Source organism: Chenopodium album, chromosome 2 (assembly GCF_948465745.1).
Source record: "Chenopodium album chromosome 2, dcCheAlbu1.1, whole genome shotgun sequence".
Lineage (NCBI taxonomy): Eukaryota > Viridiplantae > Streptophyta > Magnoliopsida > Caryophyllales > Amaranthaceae > Chenopodium > Chenopodium album.
Window position 1 is genome coordinate 13,680,954 of NC_137835.1, and position 18,260 is coordinate 13,699,213.

At 36.6% G+C, this 18,260-nt stretch overlaps 1 long non-coding RNA gene and 1 other non-coding gene across 2 annotated transcripts; one reads left to right on the plus strand and one right to left on the minus strand.

Moving 5' to 3' along the window:
• The first annotated feature begins 3,895 nt into the window (after nt 1-3,895).
• Nucleotides 3,896-5,722, plus strand: LOC145583311 (uncharacterized). Its single transcript, XR_014100104.1, has 3 exons — nt 3,896-3,963; nt 4,696-4,744; nt 5,668-5,722. It is a non-coding gene; the product is annotated as an uncharacterized LOC145583311 (long non-coding RNA).
• An 11,588-nt stretch (nt 5,723-17,310) lies between these two features.
• Nucleotides 17,311-17,416, minus strand: LOC145607083 (small nucleolar RNA R71). Its single transcript, XR_014105497.1, has one exon. It is a non-coding gene; the product is annotated as a small nucleolar RNA R71 (small nucleolar RNA).
• Nucleotides 17,417-18,260: the final 844 nt, after the last annotated feature.

Below are 18,260 nucleotides of genomic sequence, written 5' to 3' on the forward strand. Positions count from 1 at the left end.
TTCACCCCTTCCCCCTCCTCGAAAACCAGCCCATCCAAGTCGTTCAAACCGCCGCGCAAAATCACCGTGTAAAACCACCCCCTTTTGCCCCAATCATCCTTGAAACGGCCAAATCGACCATCGAAATTGCTCATTCTAGGTTTCCATGGTCGATTCCGGGCATTTTGAGGGTGAAAGGGTAAAGGAGAGGTGCGGCTTTTGGCTGCTATAACGCCGATCGTTGGGGTTTAATCGCCAATGTTCGGTGCTTCAAGGTTGGGTTAGGTGCGTTTTCCGGTGGCTGGGGTGTTTTAAGGTGGGTTTTCGGTGGCTGGGGTGATTCAAGGTGGGTTTTCGGTGGTTCGGAGCTTCGGGGTTGGGTTTGGGTGACGGTGGTGTGAACCCACCGGTGGTGGTGGCTGGTTTAGCATTTTAGGATTTTTCTTTTTTTTTTTTTAAATTTTTTTTTAATTTTTTTAATCCAATAGATGAGTGACACGTGTCAAAAGTGAGCCCTACTAATGGATTCCATCCAAGAATTCGTTAGTTGGTAGTGAAATCAAATTTTTTAATTTTTATGTGGTGTTATATATGATACAAATTTGAGAAAATGTACTGTGGTGTTATAATCCATTTTTTTCAAAATATGTGGTGTTATTTTTAAAAAAAATCCTTAATTTTAATGAAAAATAAATTTAAAAAAGTTAAAATTTATTATGTATACCTAAGTGTACGGTACATTTGGGGTCATTTTCTCATTAATCAACAAATGAGCAAATAATATTTTCACTCATTTGTTGATTGAACGAGCTAATGACCCCGAGTGTACAGTGCGGTACACCCGGATGTACATAATAGGTTCTCTAAAAAAGTAGTTAGTTAAAAATATAATTAACTGAAATATAACAAGATGCAATTTGAACATATTTTGCTTATAGCCTTACATAGAAAGGGTCACTTCATCTTACAAAAATAAGTTCATTTAAGTAAATATAATTTCAGTTCAAAAAAATCAATAACTTAAAAGAAGAAATATAATAGAGAATAAGTAAAATTAATTTCAGTTCAACAAAAATAATTTTAATTCAATAAAAAAAAAAAAGTGGGAATTGGAGGGAAAGGGAGAAAAAGACAAAAAAAAAAAAAAAAAAAAAAAGGCCAGAATATAAATATTAATCGCAAATATCCGATCAAAGGTCCCTCATAACAATCTAAATGAGATATATGGACCTTTTTTGCCACATTATATATATATATATATATATATATATATATATATATATATATATATATATATAAAGAACATTTCTAACAAATTTTCTTAAATGATATTGGTATATGATGAATAAGTTACTTGTTTTCCTAAGGATATTTCAAATACTTATTTAAATCATGAAGTCTTTCTTAATGTACTTGGTTTATATCTTAACTTTTTTCGTCACCTATAATTAATTCAATTATATTTAGGAAATTTGTAAAAAAAAGTCACCCCAAATACATCACTTGTGAATTTACTATCTATCTTTTACAAACTTAAAAAAAATAAAAAATAAAAAAAAACCCCAAAACGCAAAATTAATAGGTATCATTACCCCCCTCCTCTATTCTGACTCGTGTTTCTGTCTTGAGGGCATGCTTGTCACCACTCTATTAGTAAAAGATAACACTTTTTATAAAAAATATTAAAATAAAAATAATTTTTTTTACAAAAATAAAAGGCAGCTACCCCCTCCCCTTTTCTCCTGCCCCCGAAAACAATCCAACCAACCCCCAGGCCACCTAAACCAACCACCTGTCTGACAATCCCCCCCAGTCCAACTAACCACTACCCTCTGCCGGCGAACCTCACCCCTGCCTGCGAAATCCACTAAGCCTTTGCTCGCAAAACCCTACCATGGCCCCAAGCTCGGCCCTTAACCTATGCGGCCTGTACTGTGCAACTGCACAGGGTCCACGAATTGGTTAGGGCCTCATGTCTGAAAATCTAGTTGAGTAAATAACATAGCAATTTAATATTGTATATTGCGGTGTGGTTTGGTGGTAATTTTCTTAGCTCCAAAGAGAGTATCTTTGGAAAAGGTCCCGAGTTCGATGCCCTAGATGCGTGCTTTTTTTTAATTATATATTTTTAATGTAAGTATTAAAACTAGTAATTGTTGGTTCACTTTGTGTATTAACCTACTATGGTAACAGCTAGCGTTTTCATGATAGCAAGGTGTTCCCCTTTATTTGAATACCCACCTACGGCTTTAATTGTTATTACTTTTGCAGGAGCTATGACGTTCCCAAATACTTATATGCATAAATGCATGATGACTTTACTTCTTTCTTACTACCTTCGTTTTTTATTAGTCGACACGCTTTAACTTTAGCACTATTCACACACCTCCCTTTGACCATGTTTTGTGATTTACATATGAAGAAAAATATAGTCAAGTGGGATCTTGTTAGAATCGTCACAATATATATTTTCAAAATATTAACTTTTTATAATTTTTGCTTATCGGTAATTAAAGATATTAATGATTGAATTTATGCAAAGATAAACGTGACTTAAGAAACCGTGTCAACTAAAAAAAGGAGGAAATATTATAGTATTATATACTTGTAGGGAATAATTTCAAGCATCCCACACTTGATGTAATACCCCGTATTTTCATACGTATTTTCCTAATTAATTAATTAATATTATTTTCTAAAAAGGGTATTTTAGTAATTCAACTTACTATTTAAATCTTGGAGCCAAAATGATATTTGAATTTTGGCGCCAAAAGTATTTAAAAAACAAATTATTATTTTGGATAAGATTTATTATCCATTTATTTTATTTTAAAAACCGGAGATTTATATATTTCGGATATTTTAATTAAGGCAAAAGCTATATTTTATTATTATTTTAATAAGTCTGAAAATCTCATTAATTTGACTAATAAATTTCGGATTTTCCTATGTGAAAATCTGATTTTATTAGTTAAATTATTTGGTGAATATTTGGTATTTTATTATTTAATTATTTATTACAATAAATATTATTTACACAATTATTTTAATTCCTTAAAACTAGCAAAATAATTTACTAAATACTAAATAGGAGGGCCGAAAATATGAGCTTAGGAAAACTCAAAAATTTCGGCCATCCCATGTAGATTTTGGGAAAAATATTTTGGTAATTCTATTTTTTTAATTATCTCCTTAAATCTCCTATTTTCCTTAATTCTAATTCTCCATCTTTTTAATATCCAATCATTATATTTTCTTGCCATTCATTGTTCTTAATTATTCCCCAAGTAATTCCAATTTCCTTAATATTTTTCATGACATACATACCTTCCATATTCAATTATACACAGTCTCTTCAATATCAAAACTTTGCTTAAATCTTTACTCACTTCTCCAAGTAATCCCTTAAACCCTACTTACCATAATTCTTCCTACATTTTCCTACCATAATTCATGATCATACTAGCCTATAAATACCCCTTCAATTCATGTTCAAATTAAACCTCACGCAAAATTCTCGTAATTCTCTAAGCAATTCCTTATTCTTTCCTTTTTCTTTTCTTTCCTTTCACCACCACCACCACCACCGTACATCACCTCCACTCCGGCCGCCACCTGCCATCGCCCTCCAACCTCCGGCACCACCTGCTGCCGCCAGCAGCCACTGCCGCCACCTCTTCCCCTCTCTTCTCCTTGGTTTCTTACACTTCTTCTCCTTTTCTCTTATTCAATTATTATTATTATTATGGGAGATTAATATAAATTATTATGAGTAGTTTTAATTATATAAAATAAGATTTTAATGATTTTTATGTTGTTTTAATTCAAAAGGTTCATGTACATATAGTTGGGAGGGTTTAATTTAATTATTTGTGATTATTTGTTAACCTTATATTGATTAAGGTTATATTTATTTGTAGGGTGTTTTTTATCAAGCTACTTGAGAGTTCTTTTGAAGTAATTTTTGGGTAAGCAAGGATCAAGGTACGTTAGGTGGCTAGATACCTTGAAAGTGATCGATTTGAATGAACATGTTTGAAGGATTTATGTTGCTTGAATTAAATTGACTTGAATTATGGTTTATGAAATAAAAGTATGTTTAAAAGATTGGTTTTAATAATTAAATTGGAGTATTGATTTTTATAACATGTTTTGATTAATTAATTTATTATTCATGTTTAAAAAGGGATCGATTTTAAAAGCATGTTGAATTTATTAAAAAAGAGTTCGGATTATTATTAAAAGTTGAATTATTGGATTTAAAAGAGGATTTATTGAATCATTGATTTATTATTATTAATGCTTTATAAGCATGTTAGTAATCCCACTATACGGATTTGGTTTATTGATAAGGTCTTAGACTTTGTATGACCGGGTCTTTCCTCAAAAATAGCCTTGTAACATAAGGAGACTAGCTTGGGGGGTGTGCACACTTGGGAGTGGAATTGGTTTAATTGGTTTATTATGAGGAATTGGTTTTTAATATGAGGAATTGGTTTTAAATAATTGGTATTGGTTTTATTGGTTATTGGAATATTGAGAATTGGTTTTGAATCATGAGTTTGGAATTATTGGATTAATTATTGAAACTGGTTTTAAAGTATGTTTGCAAATAAATTGAGTTTAATTATCTTGCACTTACCGTACTTAGCATATTTTGCTAACCCGTACTTCTTATTTGTTTTGGTTCGCCCTGTTTACCGTAATGGTAAACAGTGTTATTTCAGGTGAAGTCAATAATTGATGCATGGAGTCCCGGGATTTGGTACTCATAACATTAGTTACTATTTCTAGTTATTATTAATAAACAAGAGTATTGAAGTTTTCGCTGCAAAGTATTGTTATTCTTAGTAAGTTGAGTAGCCTTGCGTAATCACGCGGCGGTAATACGCCTAAGTCTATCTCTACGGTATAATTATACGTATTATACTGGTATTTCCGTAGAGGGAAATTTGGGGGTGTTACACTTAAGCCCCACTGTGATCATACACTAAGCATAGGGACGTCTAAAGGGAAGGAAGCTAGAGCAAAATAATTGCCAACAAGTTTTAGGAACTTGTAAACCGTTCACAGGGTGAAGGTTACACCCCTTTCACGATCCATGAGATCGCTAACTCCATAGTGGTCATGATTGGATATTCGGGGATGAAGGTACAAATCCAACCTAAAAGAGATTGAACTTGCCCTAAATAAGCCTTTACATACTTCATGTGTTTTTCGGACTAACATACCATCAATATATTAATCCTAAACCTGTTTAATCTATGTTAGTTGATTATTAATGCACAAATAAATCTATTATTGGCGATCACTTGAATTAATATCATATTAGCCTGATTTCAATTATTAATTATCTTATTAAGCGTGAATTCAAGTACAAATTCTCTTTAATCCTGCAAGAGATGGCGTGATCAAGGAATAACAATAATATCAAGCAACATAATAATATTGATACAACAAATCATCATCATAAATTCATAATAATCTCGTCAAAGCACAATGATGTTAGCAAGATCCTAGGCATGATACTAACATGATTAATAACTGATAAGTGGTTTATTTGACCACTTATTGTGTCAATTTAGACCCGATTTTGCATTCATTTCCCCTCTTTCTAACCCGTTTTTGAATGAAAATGTTTTGTCTCGGCTTTCCCCCTCTTTGTTTGTGTTTGTCCATGTTTTGCAGGTCTATGGACTCAATTTGGCAAGCATTCGGTGCATGGTTTGTGTTCAAGGCAAGGAAAATTGAGAATGGAGAGGGCGCTCCAGCTGGAGCGGGCGTGCACCCCTCAGGAGCGGGCGCTCCAAACCTTCTGCCAAGTTTCTGCCAACCTTAATGTCAAGTGTACCCAGTGAGGAGCGGGCGCTCCTGGCTGTGGAGCGGGCGCTCCTCCTCAAACTTTAAAAATTGTATGTATTCTGAAGACAGCTGGAGTGGGCGGGCAACATTCTGGAGCGGGCGCTCCTCAGATGGAGCGGGCGCTCCTTCGCTGGGAATCCGTTTTCTTTTGACGGATTTCCCTATGTGTTTCGGGGAGTATAAATACTTCCCCCTTAGTTCATTTGTAGTGGAGAGAGATATAGCCTAGTTTTTAGAGACTCCTCTTAGTTTGAAACATTCCTTTTAGTTAATTTAGCTTAATTTTCATCAATTCAATCATTGTAATAGTTGGTTTCAAGTTTGTTTCTCAAGATTGGCACTTTGTATTCAACAATTTCAAGCCTCAATTAGTAACTTCCTTCTACTTTTCTCCATTTAATTTCTTATTTTATTTGTTTTTGCATGATATTTAAATCTTCTTAGTTCTTGATAATTTGTTATTGGATGATAGTTATTTCAATTGTTAATCATTTTTCCCCAATTACTGAAGAAGTTAGAACCCTAATACTTGTTTGCATGTTGATAAATATGAGTTGTGAGTAGTCTACTTGCTAGGGGTTGGGTGAAGCTCAACCTTTTGGGTTAATTATGCAAATGTGGGAGAAGCATTGATGTTTGTATTGCAATTAAATTGATTATATGAGATTGCTTGTTAGTTCTTCAATGATAGGATTAGCTACCCTTGATTTAGGAGCTTGATAGCATGATATGCTTAGTTTGACATGGAAATGTGAATGAAGCATGGCATTACTTATTGCAATTTGATTATGTATCTTCTATTGCTAAACTAATGAGGAATCTAAGTTTAGTAGTGTGAGTTGTTTCCTAATTGCATGAGGTTGATCTTACATATAGTCCTTGCTATATCTTATCCATTTCACTCCCCGTTTGTCTATTTGCCTTGGTCGAGTGGATCCCATTCCCTAGTGTCCTTAATCAATTGATTTAGAACCATAGTTTGTTTGTCTTCTTGACGAACCCCAATTCACCATTGACTTCGAATTAGCTTAAGTGTTAAGATCTTTGGCAACCATATCCCGTTCCTTGTGGACCGAACTCTTACTTGTCATTATGCTTGGTTTGTAAGGTGTTTGTTAATAAATGTGTTTGATTGAGTGTGGAATGTGCGACCGTTCTAACACCCATCAAAATGGCGCCGTTGCCGGGGAACGGTGTTGTTGATTGCTAATTGATTACTTGAGTCTAGTTCACCATAAAACAAAAAAAAAAAATTCAAAAAGATTGTTTCTTTTTGGCTACACTCGTAGCCTTGTTACTAATTGCGTTTGTTGAGAGTGTATGCGCAGAACTCATAACAGGATCTTGGTACCTTACGATCCCGAGATTGAGCAAACTTATAGAAGGAGAAAGAGAGCCGGTTCTAGGCCGTTTACTACTCCCCCAACTAGAGAGACCAATTTCGAGGAGGATCGAGATCAAATGGGTGACGCGGAACCACCACCTCAAAGACCTTTAAAGGAGTTGGGAACTCCGGGAGCTTATAGAGCTTTGTAGACACCCATTTTTGTCTCCCCAAAACCAAACCCAGTGATGAGTGCCTTTCACGTCGAATCATAATCGAATGAAACGAAAGTTTGAAAGGTTTAGTGTTGCGGAAAGTTTTATTTCTTTTTTCTCTTCTTCCTGTTTTTGAAAACTTTATTTTAAAGAAAACAGCCAATCTAGTTTGGTTGGTCCATGATATGGGTCCAATAGTGGTGTAGTTGGATGGGTCTTACAAAGACCTTTCCAACGATATATTATAAACCCAATTCCGATGAATATTGAGGAAGTTATGGCCAATTTACTAAACTAGGCCCGGTTTGAGCTTTAAGTACGGCCTAATGATCTAGGGGAGGGCCTAATATAATTTATCATTCCTAATGTAATTAGGAATGGTTTTAGTCTTCTAGAACATTCTAGAAGGTCTTATCATTCCTAATTCAATTAGGACTCTTCAGAGTTTTAATCAAGATCAAATAGCATTTTCGATGGAAATTATATTATTTTTTCTTCCAGCACGGTAAGTTTATCAGATTTTCGAAAACGCGTTGAAAACCGCTTTGGCGTCCAACCCCAGGCCTTGGCGCCAGGCCCTAGTCATTGGCTCCTGGCGCTAGCCACTGGTGCTGGCGCCAACTAGCCAGGGCTGGCGCCAATGTGTTTTGGCGATCTTCAGACTCTGTTTTGTTAAATTATCTTTTTTTGGATGATTTTCTCTATAAATATCGTATTAAAAACTCCGTTTTCATTCACCAGGATAACCAATTCTCTGGATTCTTAAGTTTTAATAAACTCTCTTCATTCACCAATTATCAACATTCGTTCATCTCTTTCATTCATCAATTTTCATTCATTCTTTAGAATAAATATTCTTTCTTGCTTTTTAATACAAAATTCCGCATTTGCAAGATCTAGAAACACCTAGCCATATTCGAAGTTGCCTTCGCCCTAGACGTGAAAGGTTGTAATTTCTGAGGGTTTGGTCCCAAATCTCTCTTTCAATTATTTAATTTAATTGTTTTGATTATTATTTTCCTTGAAGTTACTAACGTGTGTATTTTGTTATTAGAAAGAGGTAAGAGGCATCCAAGTAAGTACTTTAATTGATTAATTGAATTATGATGTAGAAATCATGTTTACATTGTTGTTATGATATTCCTAGTATCATATCTAGGGTAATTTTAATATTAAATATGATTGCTATGATGCCTTTTATTCTCTTCCTAATATTTATGATTGTTAGTATCATGTTAGGGCTAAAGCTTTGATTTTTATTGCTTAGTGACATGCTAGGGTTTGTTATTAATCTTGTTAGTATCATGCCTAGGATCTTGCTATTATTATTATGCTTTAATATTAACATGAATATGATTATAATTATAATTTATGATTATCATTATTTTTATGGTGATTATGATTATTATTATTATTAATGATGTTTATTATTTATTATGTTGCTTGATGCTTATTATTATATTGTTATTGCTTGATCACCCTTTATTGAATGTTTAAAGGGAATTGGTATTTGTAATCACGCTTAATAAGATATTTAATAATCTTGTTAGGGTTAACTTTGATTATAATTCAAGTGATCGCCAATAATAGTTTATTTGTGCATTAATATTCAACCAACATAGATTAAACAGGTTTAGGGTTAATCCTATTTATTGCATGTTAATCAGAAAGCGCACATGAATACGAGCAGAATAAAGTAGAGGCCTATTATTAGGGCAGGTTCAATCTCTTTTAGGTTGGATTTGTACCTTCATCCCCGAACCCTTATTTGGTTCATGACCTTATGGAGTTGACGATCTCTTGGATCGTTAAGGGGTGTAACCTTCACCTCGTGAACGGTTTACAAGTTCCTTAAAAACTTGTTGGCGACTCTTTTGCTCTATCTTCTTCCCTTTTGGACGCCACCGTACTTTAGTGTATGATTACAGTGGGGTTCAAGCTAGTGGGATTTTAAAGGCTTGAAACTATTCCCTACAGTTTTTGGCGACTCCACTGGGGAGGATTTCTATTTTAATTCCTGAATTTGTTTCGGCAATGATTTAGAATGAGTGGATGAGACTCGAAAAGTTCTAAGTATTTCATGTGCGTAATTTTGGTTAACATTGTGTCATATGCATAAAAAGGTTCTCATTGGAAAGACCATCCGTAATGAGTAAAAAACATAGGATTTTACACGTAGGAAATTTGAGAAATGTCTTTCACAACTAGGACTGAAATAACACCGCGCGAAACTGGATGATTTTATTGAGCACAGAAAGCTGCTGAGGCATGTGGGAAGTAGCGTCAGGGGCCAGAGCTTGGCGCCAAACTTTTAGCCGTAGCGCCAGACGCCATTATTGGCGCCAAGCGCTACAGTTAAAAGTTGGCGCCAGTCTCTATTTTCTGGCGCCAATTTCCCCCAATACCGAGCCAGAAATATGCGTTCTAATTTCGACCGGTTTTTCGTATTGTTTGCTCGATCCTGCTTCCTGATTGAATTTTTTCTCACTTTTCTGAAACCCATATGTGTTCTACATATGGACATAACCCTCTGGGAATTCATGCTCTATCTACCCGATTGAACGCTCCTGGCAACAAAGGGTACATCTGAGATGTTGAATTCACCAAACCATGGAAGTGAGTTTTTTCTAAAAACTCGCGGTGTTCTATCCACACGCGTTAACCCTTCACGGTTAGGCTTCTACGCGGTGCATCTGGACAATTAACCATGGACCCTCTATTGACTAAACCATATCCCGAACTTTAGAGAACTAGAGCCATGGTTAGGTTGCGAACTCATTGCATCATATTGTGCCTACTTGACTAATTGTGTATTATTTGTTGTGCATATATATTCTATGTTCCTCTTAACCGTTTGTTGATTTGTGTTGAGATTAAAATTAATGACTTAAAGAACTTTGCCTAATTAATTAATTAATTAATTTGAGTCAATAAAGTTTCTTTTTAATCGGAATTGACCTAGTACGACTTTAGGCATACCCCAGTTGACTAATAATACCGAAAACAGTCCCAGACCAAAGCTCCAGTATTGGTGCCCAAGTCTGAGCTGTAGCGCCATTGTATGGTGTGTAGCGCCAGACATTTACTAAAAGGTCTGGCGCCAATCACCATATTGTGACGCCAGTCCTGTCGCTTGGCCGACAGTTCGGATTATTTGTTGAGTCATCACCTAGGGTCTAATTAACCAGTTTGCTAATTAATTCGGTTAATTTCTGCTGTCAATAACACCTTGTCGAGTTATTAATCGAGTCTTGGTCACATAGTCTAGCCACATGGTCATGACACGAGTCTTAACATGTCACCTACACTCACTAGTCTTAGCACACACTTTGAGTATGCATCGCCGTGGCCATGTCTTAGGTTCATGCACGAGTCGGTCTTTTCCGTCATTTGAGTTGGGGGGTACATTCTATTCCTAATTCTTCATATCCCTCAACCTAAATCTTCTTTCACATTTTATTCCAATTTTTCTTCACTTCCTCCATCAATCGCATGTTGAATAAAGTTGGAGTCAAATAATTAACAATAAGTATCCCCAAATTCCTTTCCCACAGTACTTGGTCGAGGAAAGAAGGGCGACTAATCAAGGACAACCTCTTTATTCAAGTCTCACTTTTTGATAAACCGATTCGTCAAAAGAGGAAGGCTAAGAAGATAATGGCAACTCAAGAAGAAGTCAATGATCTTAAGAACCAACTGGCTACTATGACTGAGACACTGAAGCTTCTCGCGCTCAAGGTCGATGATCCCGTGAAGCAACAACAAGTGGACCTCATGCAAGAGAGTCTAAGCAAGTTATCTAGTGACTATAAATTTCAGGGCATGAGTTCACAAGGGGTCTCGCTGGACAAAGAACTTCTTCCGCATAAGTTCAATGCCACCGACATCCCTAAATTCAAGGCAACAGATAACCCTTACTTCCACTTAAGAGCTTTTGAAACTATAATGAGCATTAAGGGTATCGATAAGAAGGTTTTTCCCTCTCTGTTCCCACTATCTCTCGAAACTGTTTGTCAACAATGGTTCTTTTCTCTCGAGAAAGAAAAAACTTCTTCTTGGGAGTCGATAACAAACGCTTTCATAGATAGATATAAGTGCAACATCCAAGACGAGACGGACCATAGACAACTTGAGATGTTAAGACAAAAGGAAAACGAAGGGTTCACTTCTTTCTTCAATAAATGGAGGGAAACTTCAGCTAATATGGTCAAAGCTCCTACCGAAAAAGAATCTGTGAGGATGTTTATCAAGAATCTCCAAGGGAAGTATTCAAAGCACTTAAAGTACCAACATAACTTGAATACTTTCAAAGCTGTCTATAATATAGGCATTGACATTGAAGGTGACCTTCTGAAAGATAATAGTGCGAGAGGAAAAAAGAGCGACCATCCTTCCTCTTCCTCTCCCACTAATGAGGTACATGCTACAAACACCTCTAAACCACGAATCCAAAGGTCAAAAAGGGTGTTCACTCCACTTGGTATAAGTTATGAAACGGCTTTCGAGAAGCTACATCACAAAGGACTAGTCATGCCCATAGGGCCCATCAAAGATCCGGTTCCAGAAGCTAGGCCACCTAAGTGGGACCCTAATAAGCACTGCAAATATCACCAAGGTAGGGGTCATACTACTGAGAGCTGTTGGAAGCTAAAGGAGGCCATCCGGTATTTGATTGATAACAACAAGCTTCCCATACCTCCAGTTAACAAGAAAAGCGAATAATGAAGCAATACAAGACAAGAGGCGAGCTTCAACGACAAGATTTTATGACCTCTTTTTCTATTTCTTTTTCATTTTACCCCCTCCCCAATAAGTCTAGCATAGGCACCTTTTCCTTTCCTTAGTCTTTTTTCCTTTCCTTCTAATAAAAATGAGCACTTATTTTCTTGCATATGATCATTTCATTATATTGCATTTAAAAAAAAAAATTGTCGAATTAAGCACAAGGTATACCAATGATTGGAGGCACCCCTTGTAGCCACATCATATCTCATTTCACCTTTCAAATATGCAATCCTTTCTTCATAAACCACTTTGAGCCTCGTCTAACGATAGACCTTTCTTTTTTTAACCTACATCTATCTAACATTGGGATGGGATGGTGTGCAACTTATGCAATTTTCAAAGAACAAAGCTTGAGTGATTTCAAAAAATTAAAATAGCAAAAATAAGCAAAAGCAAAAAAATAAATAAATAAAAGTGTACAAAAGGGCAAGTGTTCCAATGTCTTTGATATGAAAATATCTTCGATAAGAACACGTCTCAGATTGCGTCTCTTATCGAGTGCTCGGTACCGTGCCTGAGAAACATGAATGCCAAGTGAGTGATAGACCGCATGATCGGGATTGCCCACACTTGCAAAAATAAAATAAATGCTAAAGCAAAAGATAAAAGAGAGCTAAAAAAAAAAGTAGAAACTCAAGCATGAAAATACAAAGATTCAGAAGCGAGGTTGCACACCTTGGGGGATTATCTAGGGTCTTGAGCCTTTATCCCCTTCTTCTTTAAACCTTTAGCCTAACCACGTTACAACCCTTAAAAAGACCTTTTTTGAGGTACACACTTGTGCGAGGTTCGGCTAGAGCTACGTTCGGCCTGATTCCTAACGGATACGTAGGCAACCTCACATCGAGGTGCGGCCGTAATAAACATGCATTCATATTCACATTCACACACTTACACCATGATCATATCAAGGGATCTCCAATGCTCATCCCTATTCATTTAGAGCTAGACTTGGGGGCTTGATCCCTACATCATTAGCTTACCTAGCCTAAGAGTCACCATTATTTGGCTCTTCTAACAATATGTTTTTCCACACACTTAGCTCTTGCGGCCTAGCTTTAGTGTCACTTTCACACACTGCACACATACATGACCAAATATATTTCCCTTAGGAACCCTTTGTCATGAAATCTTAACGCTGAAGCATGCTTCGTCAAAATCACTCATAATTGTCATTGCATCACGAAGTATGAAGTACTTAGCCTCCGTGCCTAAGTTACCCAAATGCTTTCATTATTGAGTCAACAGTTGAGATAGCCTAGGATGAATTAATCCTTGAACCTTGAGAGATAGTATCAAACAACATTTGACTAAGCTCATTCAACATGCATCTTCAAACTTTTGATTTTCTTTTTCACGTCTTTCTTTTTTGGGAGAAAGTCGGTACCATGTCATGTCATATCACTTTGATTTGAGGCTAACACACATGTCATTTCACTTTGAGTCGAGTCAACCTCGAGTCAGTCAAACATATCGAGTCAAGTTTATACCTTGATTCGTGTCAAGTCTATGAGTCAAGCAACATTAAACCTTAGGTCAACCCTAAGATAATTTTAAACCTTAGGTCAACCCTAAGATAATTTTAAGCCTTAGGTCAACCCTAAGATAATTAAAGAAATTGGCAAAGTTCTATAGTCAAAAATAAATACAGGTGCAGTAGAACAGGGAAGACCCTACTCCAGCGCCTAGCGCCAGAAATATTTCAGCAACGACAGAGTTCGAAGCCTCTCAGAAAGGTGATTTCGACCTGGTACAGCAATTTCGGGTTCCTTGGTACGCCAGTTAGCCCCTATAAGCAATTTGACATGATTAAGTAGTTAGTTTGATTACAATTGCAATAAGTGATCGACCTGATGAAAGATCGTCTCACTTAGCTTAAAGCGCCTAATCACGGAGACACCGACATACTGGTTTTAGCGGAATAAAGTTCAGGCGAGCTTTAGAGATCGACAAACGTTGGTCTTCGGAAATTTTTCTTCAGAACATTATCGCAACAAACATTCAAGCATCGAAGCTCTATTGTTCAGAGACGCGTGGACATTTCATTGAAGCTCTTTTGCTCGGAGACGCGTGGGCATATCATTCAAAAGCTCTATTGTTCAGAGACGCGTGAACATTTCCATCAAAGCTCTTTGCTCCAGAGACGCGTGGACATTTCCTTTTCAAGCTCTTTTGTTCAGAGACGCGTAGACATTCCCCTATTTTCAAGCTCTTTTGTTCAGAGACGCGTGGACATTCCCTAATTTCAAGCTCTTTTGTTCAGAGACGCGTGGACATTTCATTCAAGCTCTCTTGCTCAGAGACGTGTGGGCATCCTATTATCAAGCTCTTCGTTCAGAGACGCGTGAACATATCAAGAAGAAGCTCTTTGTTCAGAGACAAGTGAACATCGAAACAGCAAGGTGGCGTTCCCTGGATTATGGAGAGTTGTCACAAACAACTGAGGATTGTTTCGAGAGAAATAATCTTCGATAGTGTTCCCTTGGACGTGGGATATTATCACAGCGGGGAGGATAGTTTCGGGCGAAGCAATTTTCCAAATTGGAAGCAGTTACAGGCGTAGCAGTTTTCAAGCGGGATGGCATTCTCTAGCTTGCAGGAGGTCATCAAAACAACATACGGCAGCAAATCGGTTACTTTTAGAGACGTGTGCTCGACGGTGCAAGATACGAGTTTCTTAACTCTTTTATCTGTTTAACTAACGCTAGTTTGCAGGTATCGGCGTTACAAGAGTGATTTAGGATCGCAGAACGTTCTGAATCATTCTCCGTCCCTATCGTTACTTTGACTTTCGTTTTCGAAACTTGCGTTTCTCCAAACTCAGTCAAAGTGGGGGCTTCTGTAGACACCCATTTGTGTCTCCCCAAAACCAAACCCAGTGATGAGTGCCTTTCACGTCGAATCATAATCGAATGAAACGAAAGTTTGAAAGGTTTAGTGTTGCGGAAAGTTTTATTTCTTTTTTCTCTTCTTCCTGTTTTTGAAAACTTTATTTTAAAGAAAACAGCCAATCTAGTTTTTTTGGTCCATGATATGGGTCCAATAGTGGTGTAGTTGGATGGGGCTTACAAAGACCTTTCCAACGATATATTATAAGCCCAATTCCGATGAATATTGAGGAAGTTATGGCCAATTTACTAAACTGGGTCCGGTTTGAGCTTTAAGTACGGCCTAATGATCTAGGGGAGGGCCTAATATAATTTATCATTCCTAATGTAATTAGGAATGGTTTTAGTCTTCTAGAACATTCTAGAAGGTCTTATCATTCCTAATTCAATTAGGACTCTTCAGAGTTTTAATCAAGATCAAATAGCATTTTCGATGGAAATTATATTATTTTTTCTTCCAGCACGGTAAAACCGCTTTGGCGTCCAACCCCAGGCCTTGGCGCCTGGAACCAGGATTGGCGCCAGGCGCTAGTCATTGGCTCCTGGCGCTAGCCACTGGTGCTGACGCCAACTAGCCAAGGCTGGCGCCAATGTGTTTTGGCGATCTTCAGACTCTGTTTTGTTAAATTATCTTTTTTTGGATGATTTTCTCTATAAATATCGTATTAAAAACTCCGTTTTCATTCACCCAGGATAACCAATTCTCTGGATTCTTAAGTTTTAATAAACTCTCTTCATTCACCAATTATCAACATTCGTTCATCTCTTTCATTCATCAATTTTCATTCATTCTTTAGAATAAATATTCTTTCTTGCTTTTTAATACAAAATTCCGCATTCGCAAGATCTAGAAACACCTAGCCATATTCGAAGTTGCCTTCGCCCTAGACGTGAAAGGTTGTAATTTCTGAGGGTTTGGTCCCAAATCTCTCTTTCAATTATTTAATTTAATTGTTTTGATTATTATTTTCCTTGAAGTTACTAACGTGTGTATTTTGTTATTAGAAAGAGGTACGAGGCATCCAAGTAAGTACTTTAATTGATTAATTGATTTATGATGTAGAAATCATGTTTACATTGTTGTTATGATATTCCTAGTATCATGTCTAGGGTAATTTTAATATTAAATATGATTGCTATGATGCCTTTTATTCTCTTCCTAATATTTATGATTGTTAGTATCATGTTAGGGCTAAAGCTTTGATTTTTATTGCTTAGTGACATGCTAGGGTTTGTTATTAATCTTGTTAGTATCATGCCTAGGATCTTGCTATTATTATTATGCTTTAATATTAACATGAATATGATTATAATTATAATTTATGATTATCATTATTTTTATGGTGATTATGATTATTATTATTATTAATGATGTTTATTATTTATTATGTTGCTTGATGCTTATTATTATATTGTTATTGCTTGATCACCCTTTATTGAATGTTTAAAGGGAATTGGTATTTGTAATCACGCTTAATAAGATATTTAATAATCTTGTTAGGGTTAACTTTGATTATAATTCAAGTGATCGCCAATAATAGTTTATTTGTGCATTAATATTCAACCAACATAGATTAAACAGGTTTAGGGTTAATCCTATTGATTGCATGTTAATCAGAAAGCGCACATGAATACGAGCAGAATAAAGTAGAGGCCTATTATTAGGGCAGGTTCAATCTCTTTTAGGTTGGATTTGTACCTTCATCCCCGAACCCGTATTTGGTTCATGACCTTATGGAGTTGACGATCTCTTGGATCGTTAAGGGGTGTAACCTTCACCTCGTGAACGGTTTACAAGTTCCTTAAAAACTTGTTGGCGACTCTTTTGCTCTATCTTCTTCCCTTTTGGACGCCACCGTACTTTAGTGTATGATTACAGTGGGGTTCAAGCTAGTGGGATTTTAAAGGCTTGAAATTATTCCCCTACAAGCTTCAAGCGGCATTGCTCGACCCGTTACTCAAGCCAATGACTTCGAGATTCGGCCCGTAATGATTAATTTGATTGAAAGGAGGAAATATAGTGGAGCAAAACATGAGAGCCCTCTTGCACACTTGAAAGAGTTCGAAAAATATTGCAACACGATCAAGGTAAATGGGGTAACTCAAGAGTTTGTGAGACTAAAGCTATTTCCTTTTTCTTTGATAGGAAGGGCTCTTGAATGGCTTGAGAAGGAGGTGAGGCCTAACTCCTTGAGAACTTGGGACGAGGTCACCACGGCTTTCTTAGGAAGATTCTATTCTCAAAAGAAGACGGCCGAGGCAAGGGCTTTGATCCAAGGTTTCCGTCAAAAATCTAGTGAAACCATATATAAAGCATGGGAACGATACAAGGAATATCAAAGGGAGTGCCCTCATCATGGAATTCCATCATATCAAGTGCTTCAAATTTTCTATGGGGGCTTGAGCCCACAAGGAAAGACTAGCTTGGATTCGGGAGCGGGTGACCCGATTATGAACAAGACGGAGGAGCAATTCATAGAGATAATTGAGGATGTGGTGAGGCACCACATGGATTGGCAAGAAGGAGAGAGAGAGTCCCTAAACAAGGGAGGAAATGTGGTTTACTCCGTTGATCACCTTAATGCCATCAACAATTTGACTTCCCAAATCGCCAACCTTGGAAAGGAGATGACGTCCATTAAGGCAAAACTAGAGACCTCTAGTTCAACACAAGAGCATCCCTCCCAATCTAAGGGGAGAGGTATGAATTCTAACTCTTCTCCCTCTACTTCTAATAACATGCCTCATGGATGTTTGTTTTGTGAAAATTGTGGGTCATATGACCATGATACCTCTTCTTGTAATTATGATTCCCAACCCCAACCCCAATACGAAGATGGTAATGAAAATGAAAATGAACAAGTCAATGCCTTGTCTTATGATAATAGACACAGGAATGACAATCAAAGATACTTACCACCAAATAGAAGAGAACAAGGGGGGAATTCTTATAACCAAAGAGGAAATGATTACGATTACCATAACCAAAATTAATGGGGAAATAGGAACCAAAGGGACCAAAATCCCCAAGGTAACTACGACCAACAAGGTGGTTATGGTAACCATAATCATAATAATCAAGGAAACTATGGGAATCAAGGGCAATTTCACCAAGGGGGAAACTCTAATAATCGGAACAATTGGAACAACAATAATAATAGAGGTTCTTCTAATCAAAATGCGTTCAATTCGAATGTTAGAGGTAAT